This window comes from Eptesicus fuscus, chromosome 15, assembly GCF_027574615.1.
Source record: "Eptesicus fuscus isolate TK198812 chromosome 15, DD_ASM_mEF_20220401, whole genome shotgun sequence".
In the NCBI taxonomy this organism is placed as follows: Eukaryota; Metazoa; Chordata; class Mammalia; order Chiroptera; family Vespertilionidae; genus Eptesicus; species Eptesicus fuscus.
This window is the reverse complement of record NC_072487.1, coordinates 6,952,885-6,971,815: the sequence shown is the minus strand read 5'-3', so window position 1 is coordinate 6,971,815 and position 18,931 is coordinate 6,952,885. Positions and strand designations below refer to the sequence as shown.

At 45.7% G+C, this 18,931-nt stretch overlaps 1 long non-coding RNA gene across 1 annotated transcript; it reads right to left on the bottom strand.

Annotated features, from left to right (window-relative positions):
- Positions 1-4,202: 4,202 nt before the first annotated feature.
- Positions 4,203-14,889, bottom strand: LOC129151781 (uncharacterized). Its single transcript, XR_008558416.1, has 3 exons — positions 14,669-14,889; positions 6,681-6,762; positions 4,203-4,295 (listed from the first exon to the last, which is right to left on the bottom strand). It is a non-coding gene; the product is annotated as an uncharacterized LOC129151781 (long non-coding RNA).
- Between the last annotated feature and the right edge of the window lie 4,042 nt (positions 14,890-18,931).

Here is an 18,931-nt window from a genome sequence, read left to right as displayed (position 1 = left end):
CACTCTTTTCCTAAACCATATTTCTAATACTCACAACAAAAATATTCTAATATTATTATCTGGCAATTTTATACTTGTCCTTATTAAAAATCATGTAATGAAATAAAGATATTTTCAGACCAAATTTAGCACTCATACAGCCTTTTTCATGCAGCCATACTTCGGAATGAGCAACACCAGCACCTGAGACACAGTGAATTGAACCCAGGAGAATGATAAAGGGAAGTTCCAGAATCCAGCTGTGCAGTAAACCTACAAAAACAATCAGTGTGGGGAGCTAGGTGTTCAGGAAGGAGGTATCCTGGAAAGGAGATTTCATACATTTGATAGTATTCTTTGGAGAATGGAAAAAAATTTAAAGAGGCAACAAAGCCAACAATGCCAGAATAAATAAGCAATTAGAGCCCTAGCTGGTTTTGCTCAGTAGATAGAGTGTCAGCCTGTGGACTGAAGGGTCCTGGGTTCGATTCCAGTCAAGGGCACATGCTTGGGTTGCAGGCTCGATCCCCGGGACAGGGCATGCAGGAGGCAGCCAATTAATAATTCTCTCATCATTGATGTTTCTCTCTCTCTCTCTCTCTCTCTCTCTCTCTCTCTCTCTCTCTCTCCCCCTCTCAATTCCTCTCTGTAATCAATAAAAATAAATTTAAAAATAAATAAAAGCAAATAGAAGTTTAATATCACATATTATGTGGATCTACAGTGAACAGTATTTATATGTCAGAATAACATAAAGACTTTATTGAGTTTCAGCTTCTAGAATCAAAGCATTGACACAGCTCAGATGCATTTACCATTTCAGAGCAGAATCCTAATATATAAAAAGCCAGGGGCTGTCATGACTGAAACAACCTATGGACGACCGAACAGCAGGCTGCATGGGGTGACAAGGCTGGCAGGAGGCACAGTAGGAGGCGACCAGGCCAGCAGGGAGGGCAGTAAGGGGCGACCAGGTTGGCAGGGGAGGCAGTTAGGGGTGACCAGGCCAGCAGGGAGGCAGTTGGGGGCAACCAAGCCAGCAGGGAGGCAGTTGGTGGCGACCAGGGCAGCAGGGGGGGGCAGTAAGGGGTGACCAGGCCAGTGGGGGAGGCAGTTAGGGGTGACCAGGCTGGCAGAGGGGGACAGTAAGGGGCAACCAGGTTAGCAAGGGGGTCAATTAGGGGCAACCAGGCCAGCAAGGGGGCAGTAAGGGGCAACCAGGCTGGTGGGGGGACACTTAGGGGTGACCAGGCCATCAGAGGGGGGCAGTTGGGGACGACCAGGCAGGCAGGGGCGGCAGTTGGGGGTGACCAGGCTGGCAGGGGGGACAGTAAGGGGTGACCAGGCCAGTAGGGGGTACAGTTAGGGGTGACCAGGCAAGCAGGCAGGTGAGCAGTTAGGAGCCAGCAGTCCCAGATTGTGAGAGGGATGCCCAACTGCCAGTTTAGTCTTGATCCCTGGGATCTGGCCTAAACCGGCAGTCAGACATCCCCCGAGAGGTCCCGGATTGGAGAGGGTGCAGGCTGGGCTGAGGGGACCCCTCCGCCCATGCATGAATTTCATGCACCGTGCCTCTAGTATAAATAATAAATATCATCAGCCTTGGCAATATGGAGGTTGTCAGACAGATGACAGAATGTGGGAAATAGAAAGGGGAAAATAACAGGAGGAACAACAATGAGCCTAAAATCTTAGTAATTGACAAAAAAGAGATAAATATGTAAATATATTATTCAAAATCACTAAAGCAACTGATAGAGATAAAAATAGTGACGTAACTATCCTAGCCAGTTTGGCTCAGTGGATAGAGTGTCGGCCTGCGGACTAAAGGGTCCTTCGATTATAAATTATAGCTTTGCTGGGTAGAGTAATTTTGGTTGCAGGTCATTGCTTTTATTTTTTTATTTTTTTTATTGATTTCAGAGAGGAAAGGAGAGGGAGAGACAGAAACATCGATGATAAGAGAGAATAATCGACCAGCTGCCTCCTGCATGCCCCCTACTAGGGATTGAGCCCAGGACCCAGGCATGTGTCTGACCGGGAATTGAACCATGACCTCCTGGTTCATGGGTCAATGCTCAACCACTGAGCAACACCAGCCGGGCAGTAGGTCCTTGCTTTTCATCACTTTGAATACTTCATTCCAATCTCTTCTTGACTGAAAAGTTTCTGTTGAGATATCAACTGAGAGTCTTATGGGAGCTCCCTTGTAGGTAACCAACTGCTTTTCTATTGCTGCTCTTAAGATCCTCTCTTTGTCTTTATCTTTTGCATTTTGATTATGATGTATAAAAGAAAATTTCAATGCTTAAGAAAGAAATCATACTCGCTCCAACTAATAATTAAAGGAATTCAATCAAATTACTTTCAATTTTGCAAAAATGGGAAAAATTTGATGGTTCTCAAGGTAGTCCAGGATAACAGGTAGGAGGGTTATTCAAAATATTTTAACTATCAATATAGCATCATCTCCAACTCCTTGGAACTGCTGCCAGCCATAAAATCTTTATGTCCATTTTAGTGCCTGCCAACTGAAAAGAGAGCTCATGTCCTCATACTCAGTTGGTGGGGAAGTAAGTTGAATAAGTTGGATGCAATCTTTCTTGAGGATATCATTCATTCTCTTTTTTTTCCAAAGTCATTAAAAAGTATTTACTGAATTTAATTGAATATTCATCTAAGTAAAACATAAAAACAATATAATATTAAAGGTTTATTAAAATATAACCCACATACCATACAGTTTACCCTCCTAAAGTATACAATTCAACAAATTTTATTATGTTCTCAGAGTTGTGCACCCATAGCCACAACTGATTTTAGAACATATTCATCATCTTAAAAAAATGTTACCTTTTAGTTATCACCTGCCAACTCCCCAATTTTTCCCAGCCCCGGGTAAAGCACTAATCTCCTTTTGTCTCTATAGATTTTCCTATTCTGGACATTTCATATAAATGGAATTTATTTTCATATGAATTTTAAGATCAGCTTTTTAATTTATACAAAGAAACCAACTAGGACTTTAAAGGGGATTGTATAGAATCTGTACATCTGTTTGGAGAGTTTATTGACATTATGCTGATGCCAATATGGTGTTAGATAGAACCGAATGTTCCCAAACTCTAGGATAAGTACCATTGTTTACTGTGATTGCCTGTCTGGGCCACAGCAAGAACTTAGATGGAGAGAAAAAGACCCCCTTCCGTCTCTGGGATTGGGGGCCTGAGCTTAAACTCCAGGTTAGAGGGAATTGGTCATGTACATGCCTTTTGATTGGAGGTAACTTGGCCTCTCCAATCTGCTTATCTGAGTTTATGTGCAATGGCATAGACTCTCAACTTCTTTTGTAAGTGTCTTTTTTACTTTGCCTACCATGAGGATTCTCTTTATAATGGGAAAATCAAGGAATTAATCCAGGAAAAAATAACTGTCCCCTTTCTCCATACACCTTTTCAGTCTCTCTATCACCATTCTCTTGATTCAGAAGCACAACAATCCCTACTCAGGTCTGGCAAAGACAGAATTTCCCTCGAACACTGGGCAGGAGGCAAAGCAAAACAGGCAAAGACCCAGATTCTCTCTGGGTCTGGAATAGTGAGGAGGCTGGAATTCCTCACCTCAGTGAATCTGTCTCTTTGGCATTAGCATGGCATATGGGATTCTTCCTATCGTGGCTCTTGATAAGCAGTGTTTTCTTGCTTCTCTGCCCCCTGGACTGGAAGTTCCTTGAGGCCATTTGTTCAGAGCTGTTTCCCCAGTACTTAGCAGAGTTCGTGGCAGACAAGCCGGCACTCAGATATTTGTAGTATCGGTATCGTCGTGTTTCAAAGGAGAGTACCTAGTGTAGTTGTAATGGTCATCAAATCAGAGGATGCATGGGGAAATGATAATAATTTTGAGGACCCACAAACATAACACATTAGTTCCCAAAAAGATATTTTTTAGAGGGAAAATAATGTAAGATATCACCTGAATTTTCTTGTGGTGCTAAAGATACTTCCCCTGAACAAAAAATAAATAAAAAATGAGAACACTGGTTCAAGTTAAATATGATTATAAACACACTGGATTCAAAATTTCAGTGGTTTTAGTGAGGCCGCATGCAGATTCCCAGTTTCAACATATGGATGGCATTTAAATAAGTCACAAAAGATCAGATCTTCTGTAACTAAACCTTTATAAGAGTGTATTTTAAGTCTTATCTTCTTATGACGCTCTTTTCATACCAGTGTGTTTTTATTGGACCACCAGCAGCAGGTTCTTGCCATTTGATAGCCACGTGACATTGTTGTCATTGCTTTGAGCACAGGCATCTGTTAGTAAAGAGAATAAAAGTATTCTCTTATGAGTCACTCAAACCCACTTGCCAAAGCCAATTAAACTGGTGCCAAATATGACAAGTCACCAGAAGACTTTCAACAATTTACAATGTTTTTGCTGGGGAAGGAAATGATGAAGAGAGAGAGAGAGAGAGAGGTGAATTTGCATATTTTCTTTTTTGGTGAGCGTCAAATGTAACCATCACTGAAATGTAGTAATGCTCACTGACTGCATTACTATTTCTTCGGGTGATTTTTACACAATAGACCAGCGATGATAAGTAAGATTTTTGGGGGTTGGTCCTTTCCATCTCCATAGAACAAAACATGCCTTGTTCTTCCTGAGCTGGAAGTGCTAACTAAACATAAACGAACCAAACATTGTTTTAAAAGCAACGCTAGAGTTTAGGTTTCTGAATAATCAAGGGTGGGCCATATACTTAACCGTCAATAGGTAAGCTAGCAGTGAAATTCTGCATAGCAAACAGGCTGCAGGTAGAAAATTTACCTCAAATGAAGATTTGGCGTAGAGTTAAGAGGACCAGCAAGGGAGGTATGTTGCTATCCTCATCTCACCAAGTTCAAGAGACGTAACTAGCTGGCAAGACTTTTAGAAAATGGGATATCTCACTAAATATAAGTCTTAGAGAAAAGCTATATATTTATCATAATTCAGGATGTAAAGAACAGAAGAATACTTGATTTATCTTATATCTTCTCACTGATATCTTTGCAGACACATCAAGTGGAGAATTAGGGCAATTATTTCAACAAAATTGGGGCTCTAATATTATCTCCCCCCCAAATATTCTGAAAGTAGAGAGAAGTACACACTTAGTTTGAATAATCAATGCTTCACTATTAATTTCATTTCACCTGTGAAAGCACAAGTTTCCTCACGATTTTTCAAGTAGTTCACATGGTAGAAATAATTTCTCTAAAAAGTAAATTATTCTAAGGAAGATGAGATACTTTGTCTTGCAAATAAAGTATTTTTATCCATGGTTCTGATGATGTTCTCATAGGAAGTGCAAAATAAGTGATGCCTAGTCACAGAGCTTGTATATGAGGGCCCAAGCCCAAAAGAAATGATGCTTTACTTGTATCTTTACTACATTATTAGATAGAAATCCAGTAATTCACATTCCAAGGACTCATTAGATGTATGATGAATGTTACTCTAGAAGTTTTTGTTAGAGAGCAAAGAGATGGGCATGTTTTAATTTAAAACCTTATTAATTAAAATAAATGTCAATGCAAGTTTCCTTCCTCATTTATTACTTACCTTCAAATAAAGCAAGACCTTATTTTGTAGTACCATTTTAGCATAAAGCATATTGAAATTAAAATTTACACATCACACTTGAAAATGTTATTAATTTCTCTTTGTCAAATAAATTATCTCATATCCATAAAAAATGGGATCTCTACAGTCATTAAAATGATGTTATAGAGAATTCTTTATGACATAAAAGGATATTCATTATGTATCACTGAAGGGAAAAAAACACATTACGACAGAATAAACAATATTATTACATGCATGAAAAGAAGGGACATTTACCAAATGTTAACAAAGGTTATATCTACAGGTTCTTAACTATGAATACTGTTGAAGAATTCTCCAGCATTTATTTCCCTTATTTTCCTTTAGAGTAGCTTGCTTCTTTTGCTTAAATATCTTCTCAAGGCCTATTTATTTGTGGGGCTCAGGGGCAACTGACCACCCCCTGGCTCCAGAGGCTCAGAAAGGAGTGCCATCCCCTGGGCAAGTCCTGGTGAAGGAGTGGGCTTGTCCCAGTCTGACCAACAGGATGTGAGGAGGAGTCCCATAGGAGGCTTTTATAAGAATTTTCTCACTTGAAAAAGTGATGAGAAAGTCTGTCTCCTTCCTTTCAACATAGTCATGTCTGAATGTGACATCTTGAGCTGCTGTTGCCACCATCTTGCCAGAAGACTCGTGAATAAAACCACATTAAAGATAGTGGATCAGAGAGAGAAAAAAGAAACTTTTGGAAAAAAAAAATGTTTCATTGATTTCAGAGAGGAACGGAAAAAGAGAGAGATAGAAACATCAACGATGAGAGAGAGTTATTGATTCGTTGCCTGCTGCACCCCCCACACTGGGGTTCAAGCCTGCAACCTGGGCATGTGCCTTGAGTAGGAATCGAACTGTGACCTCCTGGTTCATAGGCTCACATTCAACCACTGGGCCATGCCAGCTGGGCAAGAACCTGGGTTTTTAATGAAATCAATGAGCCACTGAATAAACCAACCCTGAACACCACCCGCTTCCCCTCACCTCACCCCTTCCCTTCCCTCCCCCACCCCGCCCCCCCCCTCCTCACACACACACGCACCCCACCCCACCGCTCTCACCTTCGGTCCGTGGACTCCCTGTTACATCAGGAAATGCTGGCCTGTGCTGTTTAAGCCAGGTTTCTTTTTCCTGAGCTAAAACCTGCAAACAGATAACATGAGTAGTTTTAATTTCTTCTTTTTTGCTTATATGAGTTTTCTAAATCCCTTTGCATGAGAATGTATTTCTTTTTAAATGTGAAATGAGACACTAAAGTGATTTCCTCAATATAAGGGGGAAATAAGCAAAAATATATTTTCATCTTCTCACTAGTGAGGTATGCCTTTTCAAGTAAAAAAAAAGTCAGCTGCATTCTTTGCATTTTATTGCTGCCAAAAAATGAGAGGGGAAAAAAGATCTTCCAGTGAACCAGACCCACACGTGAACGTTCTGCGGGGCCACATACGGCAGTCCTGCCACGCGAGGTTCTCAAGCTGTGTCCAGTAAGGCCTCTGGTCCACAGGACGCACGTGAGCTCAGAGGCTCCCTGGCCTGGCGCTCTTCAGATCAAGTGTTTAGTATGCAGTATGTGTAAGGCTCAATGTTCCTCTCGCGTTTATTTATTGAGTTAAATTTCTTGAAAAGATTGTCTACACTCATTAGCTAATCACTTTTGAACTCACTGTGACCTGGAGTCTGGCCCCATCACTCCACTCTTTGCAAGACCTCAGTTGATCTAATCACTAAGTTCAATAGATGCTTTTCGATTCTTGTCTCACTTGTTGTATCTGTGGCATTTTTGTCTCCTTACTATCTTTTGCAACTCTTTCCTCCATTGATTTCTGAGACTCCTGGTTTCCTCACTTTTCTGTCTGCTCCTAAGGCTTCAGGCTCCTCTTGTTCTGCTCACCTCGAAGAGGTTGAAATTCCCAAAGCGTTTCTTCTCCGTTCTATTCTCTTTCCAGTGGCTAAGAACCTCTTGATCAGTGCTGTCCAAGACAAATCTCTGCAACGAAAGAAATGTTCTACGTCTGTGCTGTCCACCAGCCACTCACGGCTATTTAAGACTCACAATGTGGACAGTGCAACTAATTCTCTGAATTTTATATTTAAATAATTTAAATTTAAATGGTCACATGTGACTAACTGCTACCTTTCTGGACAGTGTAGCTCTAGACAATATCACCTGTCCCAAATTTATCCAACCTGGAATGTCTCCCCTTTGCTAGATTTCTATAAACAATGGCAAAGCTGGTATATCACTTGGATGTCCTGCAGGCTCCTGAACTTAACCATGTTCCAAGTTGACCAGTTCAGACTGGACTCAACATTTTCACTTTCCAAGCCTCCTCCCGCCCCCCACTCCTGAATTGCCCCATCTTGGAAAATGGCATCATAAGCTGCCCAGGTGGCAAAACCTCCTTCATCTCCCCAACTTCAGATGCCAACCAGTCACCGATTCTGTGGAAAATATTTTCTTAGTAGCCCTCAAACTAGCTTTCTTCTCTCCATGCTCATAGATGTTTTGCCAAAGCCTTGTAATTAGAGTTCCTCCCTCCAATCTTATCTCTATGCAATTCATTCTTCATATATTGTTAGGGATTTTTGTTTGTTCTAACAGCTTTACTGAGATATAATTCACATACCATAAAACGTACCCATTTAAAGTGTATAATTTAATGGCTTTAAGTATATTTACAGAGTCTGCAACTATTGCCACAATCAAGTTTAGAACATTTTCATTACACCAAAAATGTTCTAAATGTTGCCCCTTAGTTGTCACTCCACCTGCAAATCCTCCGTTCTCCCCCAGCCCTAGGCAGCCATTAATATAGTTTCAGGGTCTATAGATTTGCCTATTTTGTATGTTTCATATCAATGGGATAATATAATACACGGTCTGTTGTCACTAACTTCTTTCACTTAACATGTTTTCATGGTTCATTCACATTGTAGCATGGGTCATTACTATAGCATAGATTTATTTATTTTTATTCTTAGATAATATTCCATTGTATGGATGTAACACATTTTGTCATAAACATTTATCTGTTGATGGACACTAGGGTTGTTTCCATCTTTTGGTTATTGTGAATAGTGCTGCTATGAACATTAATGTAACAGTTTTTCTTTTGAACACCTGTTTTCAATTCTTTTGAGTATGTACATTGGGAGTGGGATTGCTGGATCGTAGAGTATTCCATGTTTGATCATTGAGGAGCTACCAGGCTGTTTTCTACAGTAGCTGCTCCATCTTACATTCCCACCAGCAGTGTACAAGGGTTCCAATTTCTCCACATTCTTGCCAACCCTTATAATTAGCTGTCTTTTTTATTATAGCCATTCCTCCTAGTGAAGTGGTATTTCATTATGGTTTTTATTTGCAGAGATCTTTCTAAAATTAATTGTCATCATGTTTTAGATATTTCAAAATCTTTTAACCATTTCTCATAGTTTTCAGAAAACATCCACACCTCTTTGTAGAGTGATGGGGAAAATGTAATTTTCTAGGATTCCCAGAGGATGTGTATCAGACTAGCTGGTGGAGGAGGTTTACTTATAGGGCTAGAAACCCTCCTGGTTGGTCTGAGATACCCCAAGACATGGGGTTTTCAGTGCTACAACCAGGAAAGACCCACATAAACTGTGACAGCTGGTTACCCCCACTTACTTTATTAGAAGCCAATAGAATGAGGTGAGAGGTGGTGAAGAAAATTATACACACCTCCCACAAATGGTTGAGTGGTAGGTCGGTCCACACATAAGAGTCACATGCTTGGGGAGAGTTGGGGCACAGTATGAACAAAAGAGCCAGCAATATGGCAGTAGAAGTTGCGCAATGGGCATTATCATTCCCTTATATGTTTAATAGTAAATAATCCATGGCATGTTTGGCTCCAGAGAATTTTTTCATAGAAACTGGCCCAAGGAAGAACCAAGAAAATAGAAAACTCAGAGAAAAAGACTGGAAGAACCACAAGGAATACATTTGAGGAGGCTAGGGATGATTTCGTGTTGTGGGAAAGGTTTGGGATTCATTAATCTTAAGCTCTGAGGGGCAGAGAGGCCCAGATGATATTTAGGATAATGTTGTTATGACATTCTGGCCCCTTCATGCTTTCCCCCCTATCTCCAGCTCTTGCCATACTTCCCCCCAATCCTTTGAAATTTATGTTCCTGCCATATTGGAGGTCATGGCTCCCCAGGGGCACCAGGGTCCTTCTTCTCACCTGCTGCCTCGCTCTTTCCCACAAGTGCCTGGTCTTGCCCCCACTACCAAAGACAAGTTCAACAAGAGGGATTTGTCTATGAGGAGCTCAATTCTTTGATTTGGAAATCTTGAAGTGAAAAAATAGACCCAATCAAAACAGTTCACCACAGGATGTGCTACTCAAATCTTTCCTCCAAAAGTACTTCCCACCAAGGGTACCTGGACCGCAGGGGAGAGCAAACAGGAATCCGGGGATAGTATTTCTTTGTCACTTTGTGTTTCATCTTAAAAACTCATGCAGGTTTTCTCTTCTATGACATAAAATAGTCATGCTATTTCAGTTGAAAAATAGTATTTTCTGTAATAATCAGTTAACTTATTTTAGCTTTTCCGCTCAATTGTTGAGTAAAATTGAGGCCCTAGGAAAACATGCAATGTTGATCCTGAGCTTTTCTTGCCACCATCACAAGACCCTTTAATTCCAGGGATGATACAAGACCTAATTTGAGAGGTCAAAGTAGGTTTCCTCATTTTGCTATACATTTTTGCCTAGGTTGTGATTGTGTGCAGGTTTCTAAACGTCAAGAATTCCTGTTGGGCCCAAGCCAGTTTGGCTCAGTGAATAGAGTGTTGGACTGCGGACTGAAGGGTCCCAGGTTTGATTCCAGTCAAGGGCACATGCCTAGGTTGTAGGCTCGATCCCCAGTGTGGAGCATGCAGGAGGCAGCCAATCAATGATTCTCTCTCAACATTGATGTTTCTATCTCTAACTCCCTCTCCTTTCCTCTCTGAAATCAATAAAAATATATTTTTTTAAAAAAAGAATGGCTCTTGGTAAGTTGATGATTAACTGATTCAGAACTTCAACAAAAACAAAGTGTACAAAAAATGTGTCGGTTCTTAGCAGGTCTCTTTAAAAACTCTTATCCACATAACAAAAGTGTGCATGTACATCAATATTGATTATTAATTTGTCAACAGAAGACCCTGTGAATATATTTAAATTGCCAGTCAAGTAACCCTGGAGCCATCCTTGGCTCCTCTGGCAATGCCTGGATACCTTGGAACCCCATGGCCTGGGACCATCCACATCGAATCAGCACCCCAGAAAACTTCACCCTTAGATACCCTGGTAAGTTCTCCCGGGGAGACTTTCGAAACAGTCCCCAAAAGTGGAGCTTGGATGAGATTAAATTTGAAGCTATGAAAATTGCTATAAAAATACTTTTTTTATTTTAATAAACATTTTTATTTTAGAATCATTTTAGATGTATAGAAAAGTGACAAAGATAGTACAGAGACCTTCTGAAGATCCTTCACCCAGCTTCTTCTAAATTAATGTCTTACATCACTATGATGCATATTGTGTGTCAAAACCAAGAAATTAACCTACAGACTTTACTAGAACAGGTGAACTTAGAATAAAAATAGAACTTCTTAAAGGGCAAAATGAAAAACTTGTCACAGTGAAAAAATAAGCACTATTTTCCTATGAGATGAGCTCATGAAGAGGTAAAAATTTAGCACTTTTCAAAGCCTAAATGTTAAGTCTTTAGCAGGTGGTAGGCAGGTGAACTAGAGCAAGGCTTCGCAAAGTTTAACAGGCAAGTGTACCTGAGCATCTTCTTAAAACAGATTCTGATCCAGTAGATCTGGGCTGGAGAAACTCAGTTAGCTTTCCACTGACTCTGATGCCCACAGCCCTCGATCACACTCGAAATACCACAGATCTAGAGGAGTGCTTCCGTCACCATCGAATGCTCCATGATGACGGAAATGTTCTGTCACCTGCACTGTCCAACGTGATAGCCAGGGGCCACATGTGGCTACTGAGCACCCGAAATGTAGCGAGTGCCACTGAGGAACTGCACAATTCATTGTAACTCATCAAATTTAAATAGATACGGGTGGCTAGTGACTGCCATATTAGACAGCACCTAATTAGAGCATTTCATAACCAAAAATGTTCTCCCTCATCTGAAAGGTCTAGGTTTCTAAATACTTCCAGAAGACTAGAGGACAAAAGAGAGAAGGGGACAGAGAAGGAGAGATGGAGCTCTATCTGCCTGTATTGCACATAACCATCTGCACTCAACCTCGAAGCAGGGATGCGAATTAAGACCTGGTGGGAGTGATGGGGCTCAACATTGCCACCTGTGCCACGCGGACCAAAGGTGCTTTGTTTCATAAGCAGAGAGACCGAGCAGACAGCCCATGACAAAGTTCTCTCTCTTCAAAGGAGGGTGCTACCGAGTGCCAGCCTGAATTGGGCTCTCCCCTTGGTCCAGTGGGAGGGTGGGAACCACTGAAGATGTATTTCCTAAAACTCATTTTGCAATGACCCCCAACCCCTTGGAAGGGGGCTCTGGAACTGACCTTTTTTTCTCTAAGCATTCTCTACGGTTTCAAGATTGATTCTACTCCAGAAGATCCCTTACAGTAAGTTGAGCCCTAATTATGTGCCAGCTATTGTTTCTGCTTGCTGGGGATATAGCAATGACCTACGCAGATACAACTTCATTTTCTCACACATCTCCAATTACATGCCCTTCAAAAATTAGGAGAATCATGAAATGTAATTCATATACATTTACTAATAAATTATCATTTCAAATGAGACAATTTGATTCCAGTTTGGACAACATCATCTTTGTGAACATCATTTCAGAATGTTAATGTTTACTTCTGCTAAAGGAAAAATGAGCATTGCCTATAAGAACTGAAAAAAGCTACCATTTATTGAGCACTGCTATGTGTGAGGTGCTATGCTAAGTAACTTTACATAAATTATCTCTTTTTATCCTTAAACAATCCAGTGAATCAGATGCCTTTTGATCCTCAGTTTACAAATGAGGCGTGGTAGTGTTGTGGAACTATAAACCAATGACTATGGTTTCAAGAGCAGGAGCCAGTCCAGTGGACTGAGAGCAGATTCTCCTCACCAGGGTAAGGAGAGTGCCCCACCCCCACCCCCCCACCCCGCCGATCCCAGCCCCGGGGAAGGAAACACGAGGGGCAAGGAGAGGCCTGTCCCGACCAGAGGAAGAGAGCCAACCAGAATGAAGGGCTGCAACTCACCGCCATCTTTGCAGGACGAGAGTGTTAGTTAGGTAATCTCTTAGTCATCAGCAACAAAGGAAGCCACGCTGACTTCACCGACAGCCCTGACAGCTGTGTGACAGGGTCTGAGCCGTGAAGCAGCTTTGCCATAGAATGGATGGAAAGAAAGAGCCTATTTTACTTGTTGAACACGTTGTACCTGGAATCCAGCTTACCTTTGGGCTTCTCATTGCGTTAGGTAATACATTTTCCCAGTGCTCCAGGCAGTATGAGTTGAAGTTGTGTGTTGTAACGTGACGCTCCCAACCCCTAATTGACAGAGTGACACCGCCTCAGAGACTGCAAGCCGGCATGCTAGCCAGGGGCTCGATGGAAGAGGAGGCTGAAGTCCAGAGGGGCCTGGGGCTCACTGAGCCTGGGGGAGAGGCCCAGTCTAGGAGGATGTGGGGTCTCACCAAGCAGAGAACAAACCACAGGCCACCCCTGGACCGCAGAACTCCAGGACAGCAGCGCAAGGAGCTCAGGGGCCGACCATACAGCCAGGCAGATGGCAGCCCCCAGAATGCAGGCGGCTCCCACGCTGAGGCGCCTCCCCTCAGCCACAGGTCACAATCACCGCTCCCTGCGTTCCCACGCACCCAGGTTCCCTCTGAAGAAGAGCAAGGAGCGAAAGCGGACATATGAAAGGCCAATTACCTACCCACACCCAAAGAGACTTTAAATTAGAAGAAACTGAAATACAAAAAAAAAAAAAAAAAAATGTCAGTTGGTAGTTCCCACCACCTCCCTCCCTTTCCCTGAAACCCATCCTTCTAGCAAGGCGAGGGCTTGCAAGGACGATCAGATCCTTTTAGAAAATAAATGGGCTGTATTTTTTTTTTTTTAAATCTGGAATCGTGTGTGTAAATTTGAGCCCCACTCTATAAGACCTACAGAAGTCACAAGAATGCAGCAGGATTTGAAAGCAAGCCAGGTAGCTCTGAACCCTTGCTGGTCAGCACTGCTTGGCTCTGAAGAGGGTGCGGGTGTCGGGCCTGTGCGCTGCCGCTGTGCCCTGCGGGCCCCAATGCAGGCGCCTTGGACAGACCCACCCTGAGCCCAGAGAAGGCCTCCCAAGCCTTCTCCACCCAGTGCTCCAGGAAACCACTACCAGGCGACCAGGGTTGGAAAATAAGTGGCAAACTACTAGTATTTGCAAACAGCGCTTTGATGAACACAAGGAACCAGATTCTTACTTCCATCTCTTATAAGAAGGTAGTACTTCGGGAGGAGACACTCCAAACTCCAGTCCAGAAGGACAGCAGGGCTGCTCCGAGGCGAGGAGAAACGTCTGTAACTCCGCTTTCCTGACAGAACTGGGATTTTCATACCGACCTTCACCCCAGCAACGAACAGCCTTCCTTCCCCCGCCTCCCCCGTGGGCCTCGTAAAGCACAGGGATAGGCTCTTCTCCAGGGCTTTCAACTGGTTCCAGAACCATACGTAACGGTGCTGTTTTTAAGACACCTCACTGCAGCCAACGTTTAGCCTCTGGTGTGGGCTTTCCTCGACTCTCCGTGTGGTTGAACATCTGACAACCATTTGGTGGAATAAGTGAAGGGATTAGAACAAGAAACACAACTTTTTCTTGACTTTTCTGCTGATCCATTGGAAATTCATTTAGGCCCACACATGCTTGCCGATTCTTCCTTTAATATTGAAAAGGTAATTTCTGCAGAAGCCAGTGCCCATCTTGGGTCAGATTGGATTGACAGGTGGCTGTCCACGCAGGGTTCCTGAAGGGGATTCCTCTCTCACCTTGTCTTTACCCTGCACCTTGGAGACGGTCCCAGCATTCTTGAGAAAGTGCCAGATGGATGGCCTCAGCGGGTGATGTCACGAGCTCACCCCCTGCTGGAGGCCTGGCCAGGCTGCTGTGTCCAGGCAGCAGTCTCAGGACCCCCTCCAGGCGGGCTGGGTGCCGGAGGCGGATTCGAGCGGCCAGGCCCTGGACTGGCCACACTGTGGCCATGCCACCACAGTAGCCTCCTCCCTCCGTCCTCCCTCCCAGGCGGATGGAATCTGCAGAGCTTGTGCCACCCAAACTGTCACGTTGCTGAGCAACCAAACCCGAGAATCTTTATAAATCTCTTAGCCCCTCTCTAACTCGGGAAGCTGCACACAAAACGAATCTAAGCTCTTGAGGAATTCACCAACACGAGTGGCCCGTCCTCCAAGCCGGGCGGGAAGGCAGCGGGCAGCGGGCAGCGGGCTCTGACAGCAGCCGGGCCTGAGCTGGACCTCCGCTGCCACGTCTCGCCTGTGTCCTCCCACACGTTTCCTAAGCTTTGGGGCCTCCGTTTCCACACCCCTGAGAAGCAGCGCAGGAAAAGCTGCTGCTGGGTGTTAAGGATAACAGAACAATCAGGGGAGCAAATCTCTCTGCGTGGTGTGTGCTTCCCTCTGCTCCGCGCCCGCGTCTCTCCCCGCGGTGACTCTGCGGGTGGGAAGCAGGGGTGGCTGTGGGGTGAAGAGGATCCGTTTGCAGGAAACCAGGAAGCAACCGCAGCCTCTGGAGCCGGCTCAGGCAGAGCTAATAAATAACCACCTGCTTCTCACGTCCAGGGGCCTCCGCGAAGGGAAGGGACGGCCCAGCTCCTCGGGGAGCCGCCCGCAGGAGGGCACCCCCGTCCCGCCCGCAGCGCCCCGGGGAACCTGACACCGGTGCTATCCAGTTGAGTGTGGGACTTTCACTCGGGCCTGGGAACACCGCCCTGGGAACACCGCCCTGGGAGCGCGCTGACCCGGCGACCTGGCAGCCAGAGCGGGGCTCGCATTACCGCGCCCAGGCCGCCTCCCTTCCCCACGGCCCAGTGCGGGCGGCCCGTCAGGACCGGTGGTGGCCCTGGCCAAAGCCCCCTCGCCTCCAAGGGAGGGCAGTGGGGAGAACCAGGAAAGGCCAAGTTAGAAAATAAACAAGCACAGTAACCAGTTGATCTGTCAGTAGACTTCCGGTGTCCTTGTCACCTTGTTTAAGGAGCACATATATTTGAAACCTGGGAAATGCAGAGACTGGGTACAGAGTAGATGGAAGGCTACTGAGGGGACCCGTCTCTGGGCCTGGGCAAGGTCCTGGCTCACAGCGGGCAAAGGAAGGGAGAGGTGACACAGGCCTGCCCCGCACTTCCCAGATGAGAAAACGAAGGCCCAAAAAGCCGCATCAGTAAGGGTGTGGGGCCTGGGACCCACCTGCCCCCTTCTCTCTCCTGGTCCCTTCCCGCCCATCAAGTATGGACCCCGCGAGGGATGGAGATGCTGTTCTGAAGACGGACCCTGCGCGTGAACTCTGCCTCTTGACACAACCAGCGCACCCCCTCGGAGGGGGTCCCCGGAGGGGAAAGCCCCACCGTCCACAGAAGGAAAGGCTGGCTGCGGTGGCTGCAGGCCCTTCCAGCGGTGCGGGGCTCACACCGTAAGGACTTGTGGCGCAGGGGGAGGCAGCCCCCGGGGCGCTGGCGCTCACAGCTCCCAGCGCTGGGCTGGGACTCCTGTCTCAGTTGTCAGGGTCCTCCCCTGGGGCCGAGATGGCAGTCACAGTGCCACCTCCCACATTCTCTCAGGAAGCCTCAGGCAAAAGCAGAGAGCAGGGAGGTGTCAACAGGGAAGCACATTCTCCAAGTGTTTCTCTTTCTATTCCCAGAAGCCCTCAGGACCCCATCCCCTCACGTCTCAGGGACCAGAAGAATTGTCACATGCACACCCCATGCTGGTCCCTGGTAAAGCAGACTGCACGTCCTCTGATGGCCATGGAAGAAATACTGTGATTCATTGGCTGGGGCCGGCCCATTGTCTCTCAAACAGAAATCTCAGATCTGGTGGCCAAAAAACGACGAATTGCTATTCAGAAGCTACCGACAAGAGACGTCTTCCCTCCAGGACTTCTGAGAGCCTTCCTCTGTGGGTGTGCACTGTTTATCTCAAGAGGCAGAGTTGCCCTAGCCGGTTTGGCTCAGTGGATAGAGCATCGGCCTGTGGGCCAAAGGGTCCCGGGTTTGATTCTGGCCAAGGGCAAGTACCTTGGTTGCAGGTTCCTCCCTGGCCCAGCCCTGGTCAGGGCTCCTGCAGGAGGCAACCAATTGATGTGTTTCTCTCACATCGATGATTCTCTCTGTCTTCCATGCTCCCTAAAAGTCACTGGAAAAATATCCTCAGCTGAGGATTAACATCAACAAAAAAAGGGGCAGAGTTCATGTACAGTTTCCCAAACTTGTCTGACCACAGAACCCTGTCACCAAGCATCTCATGAAACTTGCGTCCTCTGGGCTACACTTTGGGAAACACTGCTCAGTGTATCCCCTTACCATTTCCCCTCTTAATTTGCATGACTTTACTTTCAGGCTAGACAGAAACCTTCTCTCCAGCCTTGAGTAAATACAATTTTCATAAATTTCTGTCTTCCTGGTGTTTTTTTAAGTCACTCCCTGTCCAAGTCAAGCCTGGCTTCAGAGTGGCAGTTCCAGCAGCTGTGCTGAAATGTAACAATTCCGCCCACCTGAGCGCCGGCACCGCACACCACTGCCTGGACTTCCCTGCGTCTGCCTTTTCTCTCTGACTAGATGTTTCTTCCTTCCTGAGTGAATGCCTGGCCATGGCGTACACTCAAAACTAGTTGCTAAAAGCTCTGTAACTCAGGCCTAGAGGTAAACCTGGGCTTGTAATGAGCTTGCAGAGTTTTTTCACCGTCTAACTTTGTGACTTCACGTTGCCAATTAACCCCTTGAAAACCTGGCTTCCTGAGTTGCTAAGCTTGGAGCAATAACATGCTCTCTTCAAGGTGGGCGTGAGGACTGGGAAAGATACGTAAGGCACGGAGCACTGTGTCTCCCATGGAGAGGGTGATCCCAAAAGGCTGCTCTCCCCGTTTTCATTTTATTGACAAGTGGGATTGGTGCGCTGCTGCTTTGCAAACATTAGACGATGATGATGCGCCACTGCAGCGACCACTCACCAGGTGGTGCCCAGGAGCAGTGCCACCCATTTCACGGGCATGATTCCCACTCCTGCACTGAACCGTGAGCCAGGCAGGACCTTAACCCGGTTGTGTGGGTGAGAACACTGCGTTTGGGGAGCCCCAGCCCACGTCTGACTCCAGAGCCTGCACTCGTTGCGGGCTCCCCGGAAAGATGATCTGCCAGTTGTTGGCAGAGATTTAGCGTGAAAACTTTCCTATTGGGCAGGGACCTGGGCTCACCAGCACCCCCATGAAGGCGTAACCACGTGGACTAGTAAAATGTGCTCGTTGCTTTATAGAACTTCTCTGTTCCTTAAGGCTTGATTTAGTGTTCATGTACGCATGTGTGTTAGGGGTGGGGTGCAATCACATTTCCCCCCCATCAGGTCAAATCAGCTTAAACATTACATGAAGGACACTCGTCAGAGAAGAAAGCATTTCTAAAAGAGAAGCTTGTCTAATGTTTGCAAAGCAGCAGCGCACCAATCCCACTTGTTAATAAAATGAAAACGGGGAGAGCAGCCTTCGGGGAACAGCCCTCCATGGGAGACACAGTGCTCCGTGCTTTACGTCTCTTTCCCAGTCCTCACGCCCACCTTGAAGAGAGCATGCTATGGCTCCACGCTTAACAACTGAGGAAGCCAAGGTTTCAAGGGGTTAGTCAGCAAGGTGAAGTCACAAAGTTAGAAGTGGCAACAAAGGCAGAGCTCCAAAATCCAGGACGGTCACATGCCCAGAAGTCCAGGCCCCGGTAGCGAAGGCCACCACCTTCTCCTGCCAGGCCCCGTGGCCTCCCCGAGGTATGGCCAGCAGCCGAGGAGGCCCCAAGACACGAGGTTTGGCCAGTGATGCTGCGGCCCCTGGGGCTTGGGTGCAAGGCTGAGAAGAACCAGCCTGGCCTGGCCTGGCCTGCACATTTCCGGACCTTCAGGCCGAGACTGCAGGAGCTGGGGGGCAGCCCCTGGGCCCGCAGCTCCCCGCCTCGCAGAGGGCAGTGGTTGCCGCCTGCCCAGACAGCTGACCAGGAACTTGCCTGGGAATTGAAAGCGTTTATGAATCCCTGTGAGCTC